Source organism: Crotalus tigris, unplaced genomic scaffold (genome assembly GCF_016545835.1).
Source record: "Crotalus tigris isolate CLP2741 ecotype Arizona unplaced genomic scaffold, ASM1654583v1 scf7180000017801.1383879, whole genome shotgun sequence".
In the NCBI taxonomy this organism is placed as follows: domain Eukaryota; kingdom Metazoa; phylum Chordata; class Lepidosauria; order Squamata; family Viperidae; genus Crotalus; species Crotalus tigris.
Window position 1 is genome coordinate 1,366,006 of NW_024096646.1, and position 11,916 is coordinate 1,377,921.

Below are 11,916 nucleotides of genomic sequence, written 5' to 3' on the forward strand. Positions count from 1 at the left end.
CCTTTGCAATAGGAGGAAGGTTAGGAGTCTCAAAGTGCCTGAAGAACCTTGCAATCTGCCCAGAGTTCTAACTATACATGGCCAGCTGGATAACTATAAGAAACTTCCTAGCAGAGAGTGAGTACAATAACACTCTCTTATTTATTTTCCACAACAATTTGTGTTCATTGCCATGCTTTGACTTTATGGTGAGAAGGAATAGAAAGATAGTAAATAAAAACTACCATGAGTCATTGTGCTTGCACGTTTGATGTCAGTGTGGTAACCTGATTTCTCATATTGTCTAAAGTAATTTGATAAGGTAATTGGCATTATGCTGTACCATACTTGCAATGTGCTGGTATCTCTATTCTAGTCCTGAATTGGAAGTAGTCTTTGCCAGTCACATCTACTAACTACTTATATTCCATGAATTAGTCTTAAGCCTTCCCATGATGATGAGCACCACCTATTTTGTTAGTAATTCTCATAATTTAATATATATTGTGTGAAATGCTTCCCTTTTTTTTGCCCTGAATTAGTTGTATTGCAAAAGATTTAATAATGGTACTATATGTATACCATTTATACTGTATGTATACCATTTATGGTATTTAGCTATGTTTTAAAGTTAGGCTTAAGGTAGCTTTTTTCAGTAAAAGTTGGTCTGATTTTGTTAGAAATTCCATCTTTATCTTCAAGAGTGCTTGTGAATTAAGATTCATGGAAATAGAAAGCATTGAAAATTTTTCAGGCTTTAAAAGAGGTTTCAACAAATAACTTCATAGCACATGCTTTTTTAAAAAGGTTTTGAAACTAGGGAAAAGATTTTTAACTAAGTAACTTAAATCAACTGAGGCATGTTTAGTTCTAGTTTCCTTTGATAATTTCTTTAAGCCTTCTTGAATTCATAAGAATAAAGATCTATATATTGTAATATTTGTTCACATAATGATTGGGGCGTATCAGTGCCCAGTGTGTAATTTTTTTTTATTTAAAAAACGTCTGCCTAGCTTTCTTCTTGCTGCTCCAATTAACACATTCAGTGAATGCTTGCCATTGAGTGGTCTGTGTATATGGGTTAAACCACTTTGTTATTTGTTCAGATTGCATTGTTTTGTAGCAGGAATTAGCTGTGCATTGTTTATTCTGTAAATAAGGAAAAGAAAAAAGCAAATAAAAATAAATGGAATCTTAAATGATTAGGGGCTGTATGATTATAAATAACAAGGAGTAATTATTAGGTTGGAGAAAACCTCTTGTGTTTTCAGATGTGGTTCAGTCCATTGAGTAGTGTTTATCTCCTCCCCTCTGGCCCCACTTCAAATGATGGAGACAGAGAATAGTGAAATTCTAGTGCTATGATTCCTCTTGCTGTCAGATCCATTGTTAACTTTATTTCATTTATTAAAGTGTTCTTGCCATGAAGATCCTATCTTTTCGGCTTATGTTTCTTCTTTTTAAGAATTTGTTTTAAGATGTAGAGATAATACCTTTGATTATTTTAATGCAGAGTCAGATGAAGGTAAAGCAGTGTCCTTTTATTGCTAGAGCTGAAGCTGGATTTGAGTGGTATCAAGCTGGCTGGTCCAAGGGGTCAATTCTCCTGGATATTAATTTTTTTTGCCACCAGCTGTTTGTGAAGCGTAGCTCTGGGCAATAGCAACAAAAGATACACGGACCGGAGCCTGTGGGCTGGTGAATGAGAGATGGAGCGTTTCTTGGGGTTGGTCAAGCAGATAAGGAGATCCAGGAGAAGAAAAGGCAAAAAGTACTGTCCGGAGGAGGATTATCATGAGGGTTATGAGGATGTATATTATTATGCCTCAGAGCACTTTCCAAGTAAGTGTACAAATGTTTTACTTCTGTTACTATGACAAAAGGGGTTACTATTATTTTCAGCTTTAAAAAAGGCATTGCAGCTTGTTTTTCTTTTTAGATGTTTGGAAGGTGGTGGGGTTTTGTGTGTGAGGCTGCTATATTGTATGAATGAAAGGAAAGCTCTGAAGAAAGGATTAATATTTCAAGTGCAGTTAATTGATTTTTATTGTGTAAGACTTTTATTAAATCACTCTAGTGCTTAAAACTCACACTGCAGACAATTTACAACCGTACATTTGTGTGCCTGTGTGTTTGCTTCAGGGCTCTGTCAATATACAGTATTATAAGGAGATATCATTTTAAAACACTCTGAAAATGGGCTTGCTTATACGCAGATAAAGGTTGAAGTTAAAAATAAAACTGAATACAAGTAACCTTTTAACATTTTTTAAATATTTGCTTAATTTTTTCAATAGAAAGTAAAGCTAGTTTATTTTTTCAGGTGTTCATAGCATTGTTAGAGAATGAAAGAACTATTCTGTTAATTTATTCTGCAGCCATGTGCCTGCAACTGCATTTTATAAAAATTGGGAGCCGTACATCAGTATTTGAAGCTAGAACATACAGTTATTCATAATATTCTTTGTGCCTGCATATTCTCTGAGCTCATGTTTTGTTTTGTATGTGTTCGAATAGATTTAAAATGTCCACAAATTCCTACAGGAACAATGGACAAGGGAGCCACTCATAGGTTTGTCTGAATTTATTGTGCCATGCTTAAGCTAAAGAAATTGACAATATGAGCAGCCGTGAACTTACAGATGTATAGGAAGGACCATCTTTGCAATCAACAGTTTCTGTTCTGTTTATTCATAAGCATAACACATTTTTTTTAAAAATGTGTATATCAGTCTATGCTTTTTATTCATAAATATAATGATGTATAGATGGCTTATAGTCTACTTTGCTGTGTGTTGCAGTTTATCTCCTTTTCCGGGAGGAGGAAGAAACAGAAGTTTTGGAGTTTTGGAAAAGCACATTGCTGCAATCATGAGGCAATGCTAGATTTACCAACAGTACAGTTTTTGATTTAGAATTGTCATTTAAAAAAAAAAAAAAAAAAGTTGGTTGCATTGTATTTGCCTAGTCTGTTACTCCTACATATAAAGTAATGAATTCATGACAGGATTAATAGTATAATAGTGTACTTACCAGGTAATCAACATGAATATACTATGAAAGTGATTAAAATGGTAATTTGTACAACTTCTGTTCTTGTAAAATTTGCAACAATTTAAACAAGGTTTCCATTTATCTTGGAAAATATGCATTACAAATCAAAAGAAACAAGTAGGTCACTTAATTCCATCAAAACAGTTGTTTTCTGAATAACTTTATTTTGCAAGAATCTCTCCATTTAGAATGAACTGATAGATTCTTCTCCATAATATTTCATGGTATGAATTACCATGAAGGTGGATTTGTCACCGATCAATTTGCCTTTCAAAAGAAATCAAGAAAATAAAAAAAATTCTTCACTATTAGTACTTTATCATACTACCATCAGTTACATAGCTGTTTTAATTTGGTTTATAACATTTACAGATTGCAAATGAATTTTTGTTTTGAAGTTGGGAAAGACTGTTTAACAAACAAACTGATTTTAGTAAGGTTCAATTATAAATATATGATTATTCATGTTATCTTAGTGATATTTATAGGATATTTCATAATTGCCAAAATATTTGAATGTTTTTTTCATATGTTTCCTGGTACTCTGTTGAGTATTGGAATACATAGTTACTACTGTATAGAGATGTCATCTCTCATACTTGATTTATTTATAAAGTAGTTAAATTAAAGTAATTTCTTTCTAAGTATGGTACAATTGTTATTATTTTATGTTGTGGGGAAGAAGCCTGACTCTGATTTATAGAAGAGATGAGATTTTTTTTTAAAAAATAACAGAATATCCATTACCTTTATATTCATTTCAAAGTGTGAGTCTTTCTGTCTTCTATCCTATTGGAAATCTACCAATTAATTTGACTTACTCCCTTTCCCAGTGCAGGCATCTGAAAGTATCTGCAGGTATCTAAAAGTGTCTCTGGGTATCAACCCTCCCAAGTTAAACCAGGCAAGGAAATAGGACTAGGTGAACTAATTCTGCTTTATTGTAAGGTTAAATTAGCAAAATCTTGCAAGTCTGAAAGTACAACCTTCCCGCCCATGGCTTTTTACTGCCTAATCCATTAGGGCAAATCCTTTCTCAGTTTCTTTCTCTAACTGTTCAGCGATTCTGGGCTCCTGCCCCTCTTGTCTGATTGTTTCCAAGGCAGCATCTCTCCTTTTTCTTCAAGGCTACCCATGCATTCTATTACAGTGGGTCTTCCTTTAGCAGTAGGGAGAAAATATATTAGGTATGTTTATGTGTGCGTGAAATGAGAAGTTAGGAATAGTTAATTATATATATATTTTTGAGAAAAATATAAGATAATAAAGCACCATATCCGATAGCCCTAAGCAGGGCTTTTTTTCTCATAGAACGCCCAGAACGGAGTTCTGGCACCTTTTTGGGATGGAACCTTGTAGGGTTGGCGGTTTGTATGACGTGTGTGAGTTCTGGCACTTTTTTTTTTTTTTAAAAAAGCACTGGCCCTAAGTGCTATGCACAATGTGTGTTAATAGATATGTCCAAAACTTTGTTATGCAAGTATAATATTGCTGCTAATCTCTCAAACCTAGCACCTTCAAAACCTTAAATATAATTGTAAAATTATTAATCACCTTAAAATGATTAATTATATACCACCAAGTTGGTACTGACTCTTTGTGACCATAGAGGTAGATTTTCTCTGTGACAATCTATCCTTAACCTGGTCCTTCAGGTCTTCCAACAGTACACCCATTTCCACTCTATCTAACTCCATCCATCTTGCTGCTAATCATCATCTTCTTTTCCTTCCTTTACTAGTCCCAGCTTTAGAGCCTTTTCTAGAGAGCCAGGGCTTTGCATAATGTGTCCAGAGTAGCATAATTTCAGCTGGGTCATTTATGCCTTGGCAGCATGGTGGCTCAGTGGTTAAGATTCTGGGCTTGTCATCTGGAAAGCCAGCAGCCCAGGTTTGAGACCCTAGCACCAACCTAGCAGTTCGAAAGCATGCAAATGTGAGTAGATAAATAGGTACCACTTTAGTAGGAAGGTAACAGTGTTCCATGACATTATGCTGGCCACATGACAGTGGAAGTGTCTTCGGACAGCATCAGCTCAATGGCCTTGAAATGGAGATGAGCTTTGCCCCTGTAATCAGCAATGACTAGCGGAGTAAAATCTGCAGGGACTCCATTTCTCCTATTTGTGCCTTGGGTGAGAACTCTGGATTGATCTGTTCAGAGGTCCATGCGTTTGTTTTAATGGCTACTCCTAGTACTCTCAAGAGTTGTTTCCAACACTAAAGTTTGAAAGTATAACTTTTGCTTCCATAGATTGTCACTGGGAATATTATTGCTTGTACTATTTTGAACTTCTGAGGTATAGACAAATCATAGCATCTAAAATTTTTCAAAGCCCTTAATGACTACTCTAAAATAAAAACAAACAAAGGTTTAAAACATATTGTCTGGGAACACATGGAACTAACTTAGGTAGGACTGTGTTAAATAAAACAAGAGAAATTTGTTAAACAATTTCAAACCGTCTTTCAAATTGGATATTTTTCAAGTTTAAATGGAATTTTTCAGCCTTACTGTCCCAACATTATCAAAATAATTTTAAACCTGTAATTACTCAAATTTGAAATGCTTTGCATACCACTATTTGTAAATATAAAGAGCACTTAAAACAATGAACGTAATTTGTTGCTACGCTGAGAAGTTGCAGTGGGAAACTGCTGCCCAAGCCTTTTTGATCATGGACAGTATCCAAGTTTTATTGCTTAGAAAAAGGAAAGGAACACATTTCCTACCCTGCTACAGTTCTGTAAGTGATATTGAACAGTGAACTAAATTATATATAATTATATATATGAGCGCAATCTTGTTTTTCTGGGGTCTTGGTGCTCTCTAAACCTTGTGGTTTCCTGGGAGATGTTTCATTGTAAAACTAGGTAACATCATCAATCTTGTTTTTCTTAATGCACAGATAAACGTGCAGCTTTTTTAATAAAATATCATGACTCTGGCAACTTAATTTTCAACAATCAGAATAATAGGAATACATTGTTATATATAATGTTATTAAAAGTTTTAAAAACAAAGATTAAAAACAGATACCAAGGAAGACATAAGGAAAAGGAATCAATAAGAGAAGGAAAATGCAAGAAAAAAAAAGAAAATGTAAAGGAAAAATAGAAAAGAAAGGAAAAAGATAAAAAAATGGCTTTCAATCTTCTTTACAGCAGTTATAACTATAATTATAAGTTTACCTCTTTCTCTAAAGTTACATCCTGAGCCTATTCTTTATATAATTATCCAATATAATCACAGAAACCATAAATCATACTTTTTTTCTGTTTTATGCAAAAAGTCCATAAGCGGTATAAAAAGAATGCATTTGAATAGACGCTGCTTTACCTTAGTCTGTGGCAGATCATATATTATTATTCTCTGTGTTTGTATACCCAATTTATATGGGTAATGAGTACATGAGAAGATTTTTAGCAAATTACACTTTCAAATAGAAAATGTACCTAATCACAATAGCTTAACTTATATACTAATATGTATTATGACTAACTACACTAAGTTACATCACTTAGTATTTTGGACATATTTCACATTTGTGAAATGAATCACATTTCCATTCAGTACGCAATTGCCCTAAGTCAAGTTTCTACATAGTCCTGTTATGGAGCTTCCATTTGCAATAATTTAGGTAAAAGTCACAGAATCACAGAATTTGTGGGAACCTTGAAGATATTCTATGCATCTAATGAAGTATGTTTCACCCCATGAAAACCTATGCCTTTTAATAAAATTAGTTAGTTGAAAAATGTGCAACTAGTCTCTGGCTGATTTCTTGCCAAGGGCAGGAATCGTCATTGTATTCCAGACAAACCTTTGGCTAAAAACTTTCAGTAACAGAGCAGTCATGATTCCAGATGACTGGTTGTTACACTGCCTAATTATTCTCATGGTTGGGATATTCATTCTTATTTCCAAGATTGAAATTCCTTCTAAACTACAATACTTGTGCTTAAAAATGAATAAATGAGACAGTAAGAAAGGCAGTGATTATATGAATTTATGCTGTATTCAGATGGATTCGTAGCTGGCTGACCGGCCGTATTCAGCGTGTGGTCCTCAATGGAACTGCATCTATATGGAGGGAAGTGTGTAGTGGGGTGCCCCAGGGCTCTGTTCTGGGCCCAGTGCTCTTCAACATCTTCATCAATGACTTGGATGAAGGGATAGATGAGGAACTCATCAGATTTGCAGACAACACCAAGCTGGCAGGAATAGCCAACACTCCAGAAGACAGGCTTAAGATACAGAAGGATCTTGACAGACTTGAATACTGGGCGCTATCTAACAAAATGAAATTCAATGGTGAAAAGAGTAAGGGTCTACATTTAGGCAAGAAAAACCAGATGTACAGGTATAGTATAGGGGGTACCTTGCTCAATAGTAGTAACTGTGAGAGGGATCTTGGAGTCCTAGTGGACAATCACTTAAATATGAGCCAGCAGTGTGCTGCAGCTGCCAAAAAAGCCAACAGAGTGCTAGGCTGCATTAACAGAGGAATAGAATCAAGATCACATGAAGTGTTAATACCACTTTACAATGCCATGGTAATGCCACACTTCAAATACTGCATCCAGTTTTGGTCACCATGATATAAAAAAGATGTGGAGACTCTAGAAAGAGTACAGAGAAGAGAAGCAAAGATGATTAGGGGACTGGAGACTAAAACATATAAAGAACAGTTGCTGGAATTGGGTATGTTTAGTTTAACGAAGAGAAGGTCTATGGGTTCCATGATAGCAGTATCCCAATATCTCAGGGGCTGCCACAAAGAAGAGGGAGTCAAGTTATTCTCTAAAGTGCCTGAAGGCAGGACAAGAAGCAATGGATGGGAACTAATCAAGGAGAGAAGCAACCTAGAACTAAGGAGAAACTTCCTGACAATTAGAACAATTACCGTATTTTCCAGTGTATAAGACGACTTTCTAAACTCTGAAAATCTTCTCAAAAGTCAGAGGTCGTCTTATACGCAGGAATATACGGGTAGCTGTTCTCTGAATTTAAAACCAATCTGCCCCCTAGTGGCCAGCCCTATTTTTTTTTTTTTACAGAAATAAGCACTAACAGGACAAAGCTTTCTAGCAGCAAAGGAGCTCCTATTGTGCTCATCTATAAACAGAAATTCAATATTGTACTGTATTTTCTGGCGTATAAGATGACTTTCTAAATCCTGAAAATCTTCTCAAAAGTTGGGGGTCGTCTTATATGCCCAGTCGCCTTATACACTGGAATATACGGTAATCAGTGGAACAACCTGCCTCCAGAAGCTGTGAATGCTCCAACACTGGAAGTTTTTAAGAAGAGACTAGACAGCCATTTGTCTGAAATGGTATAGGGTTTCCTGCCTGAGTAGGGGGTTGGACTAGATGACCTCCAAGGTCCCTTCCAACATTATTGTTGTTGTTGTTGTTTATCTAATATATTTGCATCTCAGCCTTCGCCATGTTAATCTTGCAACAATCCTGAGTGCATATTCCAAAGTCACCCATTGTGCTTTGTAGATATGTAAGAAGTTAATCAAGTTCTTTGTAATTTATAAACACTCAATTGATGTTTGTATTTGCAGTGAACATGAATAATTGATTGAATTTGACATTTATATAATGAAATGCTGTAAATAGGCTCAGAAATTAAATATTTGAAAGAACCATTCACAATGTAATCATATAGCTGTTGATGCTTACTTAGAATTTTTGTTTCAATTTTCTGTCAATCCACTGGATATAAGATTGCAGTTTCATTCTAAGTCATTGCCCAGATTTAATGGAAGGTCCTGTACTCAAAGAAAGCCAGTGGGTTTGAATCTTGGTAAATAATCTGGTGGGGTGGTTGAAATATATCTTTTAGATTATCCACAAAAAAATAACAGAGCAACTGTTGCTATAGCACACAGCAGAACAAAGGAAAAAGCCTTTGCAGACTGCTATATTTTACAATATTCCTGAAGCTATTTCACAATGTTTGGGAAACATTTAATTTTCATATTAATTATGATAAATAATGCCTGCACTGTTGTGAGTAAAGGATCAAAGAAACTTTCTCAGAGTCATGAAAATTTGCTAGAATTTTAAATGAAAACTCAAATATAGACTCTGATTTCTAAACAGAAATCTGCCTTAAACTTTGATATTTTCATGTAGAAATGTATTTTTCTTTATTTGAAAAAAAAAAATCCAAGTATCAAGATCAGTGATCAGAATCAGAGGTTAGATAAGACAGTATCATGGGAAAAGAAACTATTCATCATTTCAAAGGTAGAATTGACAAAGGAAGAAAATAATAGCAATAGCAATAGCACTTATATACCACTTCAGAGTGCTTTTCAGCCCTCTCTAAGCAGTTTATAGAGTCAGCATATTGCCCCCAACAATCTGAGTTATCATTTTACTGATCTATGAAGGATGGAAGGCTGAGTCAACCGTGAGCCAGTCAAGACCTAACTCCTAGCAGTGGGAAGAGTCAGCCTGCAATACTTTATTCTAACCATTGCACCAACATGCCTCAAAATAATGCTTTCTTTTGTTCTCCTAGTTTTTTAGAACAGAATTCCCCAATCTTTCTGGCTTTGCAGACTGGTGGGGGGAGGAGATGGGTCTGTGCAAGCAGTGGGCATGAGTGCACATGTGCAACCCCATTTGTGCGAGCATCAGGCATGCATGCCTGTCACTCATGCAAATGAATTGACTGTACATGCACTTGCCCGCTGCTCACACAAGTGGGGATACGCATGTGCTTGCCCATCACTTCTGCAGCTTGGTTCCGAACAGCTAAAGGCCTGGTAGTGGGCCGCGGTGGGGGTTGGGGTTTTAGAAGCTTCTAACAATATGTAAATTAGCAATATTGTCTATTATTATTAAAGGTGGATACTCAAAGTTATAAATACCAGCTGAAATGTTGACAGTTCTATTTAGCTCTCCTGCAATTGGAAGGATGAAGTTAATAATTGTCACCAAATGGTCTAAGTTTGACAGTACTTTATACAATGAGACATAATAATTGAATCAAAACAGCAGCTTTGAATTTCTCAACTATGCTTAAAAGGTAGAGTCAGTTGTTTTGAATTCTGACTACATACATGTTGAATGATAGTGAAGGACATTTATGTCTCAGCTGTTCCTCATGTACAGTACTTATTAGTAAGGTGTTTAATATAATTATTGAGAAGGGAATGTAGGTTACCAAAAAAAGGGCACAATATTACCATTAGTTATGTTACATTTTTCAGAGATGTCCATTAATGTGCAACAGTATCATAGAGTAAACAAAGCAAATATTTGAGTGTTATTAAAAGGGATCTCTGGACAGGAGATATTCTAATGTTTAGATGTTGCATTAGTGCAGATATGCTAAAAATCCAAGAATTTTCTAGAACTTGGAGGACAATATCTTTTTCTTGTCAAAGGCTAATAGATATATACACATTTCAGTATCTATAATGCACCGAGGAGTTTAAAAATAGAATATATATATATTAATATTTTCTCAGCAAAAAAGCTTTTGTGGGTGGGGAGGGAAGGATAGTGACCTTAAAAGTACCTGCATTTTGCAATTTTCTAAAACTCTGGGTTCAAGAGCTATTGTGAATAAAAAACATAATATCTCAAAGCAGTTTCCAACTTCATCTTTAAAAGTTTGATTCTATAGATATTATTATCTAAGCAAAAAAAGAAAATAATGCAGAATTCCTTGTCCATACCAAACTGCCAAATATTTGGGGGTTTGATGGCAATACATAAGATACATATGAGGGAATTTATGAGAGTTAATAAAAAGGGATATTGTTCTAGTATCTAGCAAATGACTTTTTATAAAAGGAAGAAACTTAGGCAACATTCACTAGGAATGTCTAACAAATGTTAGGGGTATCTGGACCTAATTCACCTAGCACTGAATTGTTAAAACTCTTCCTGGGTACTCCTTCAAGCTTCAGAGTTGAACTCACAGGAATCAGTGCTTGTCCATGCAAAATTATCCCCTTTATCTAAAAAATGTAGAAAATGTACAGGGAAAATGTACACAAGAAGTTGGAATTGATTGATTAACCTTTCCCCCCCAAAAAAATTTACTTTGTTTCCTTGCATGCGGCGGCGGCGGATTGCGAAGGAGAAACGGCATGGGGCTGGAAGTCAGGTAAGAAAGAAAGGCAATTTCTGGGGGGAGTGAGGATTTCTTTCCTTACCTGCCTCACTTGTTCTAAGGCTGCTTTCCACTCAGATGCATTGCTCTTGCCAATGGCCCAACTGCCCACTTCAGCGCCCTTCCTCCCCAAGCCTCTGGCGTTCTATCTGCTGCTTTGGTCGGCCAGCCAGCCCCCACTTCAACACCCTGCTCACCACCGCCCAGCATGGCCGCTGCAGGGGCTGGCCTAGCATGGGAAGGGCATGCACCCCACTCTCCCATCATCATGCAGGGTAAAGTTGCTGCACCTGCCCCTGTCCAGATGACCTCGCCTCCCCCAAGCATTTTTTTACTAACCTGCCTTTCAGCTGCATTCCATTTCTCCGTTCGCTTCTCAATCTTCGCTGCATGTTTGTGGGGCTATGGGTAAAAAAAAAGTTCCATCAGACTTTCTAACTTCTTGAGATCTCGCGAGCAGTTAAAAAGTCTGATGGAACTTTTTTTTTTTTTAACCGATAGTCCCACAAACACACGGCAAAGGCTGAGAAGCGAATGGAGAAATGGAATGCAACTGAAAGGTTAGTAAAAAATTGCTTGGGGAGGTGGGAGCGGGCGCGGCAACCTTCCTCTGCGCGGGTATTGATGCAGGTTGCTCATGGATGGGACCGAAGGCCTAGGACTGGGGCAACGGTACGAGTGCCCACAGAGAGGGCTCTGCATGCCACCTGTGGCACACATGCCATAGGTTCACCACTA

The 11,916-nt window shown here is 36.3% G+C and overlaps 1 long non-coding RNA gene across 1 annotated transcript; it reads left to right on the forward strand.

Annotated features, from left to right (window-relative positions):
• The first annotated feature begins 675 nt into the window (after nucleotides 1-675).
• Nucleotides 676-2,923, forward strand: LOC120307683. Its single transcript, XR_005556605.1, has 2 exons — nucleotides 676-1,821; nucleotides 2,781-2,923. It is a non-coding gene; the product is annotated as an uncharacterized LOC120307683 (long non-coding RNA).
• The last annotated feature ends 8,993 nt before the right edge of the window (nucleotides 2,924-11,916 follow it).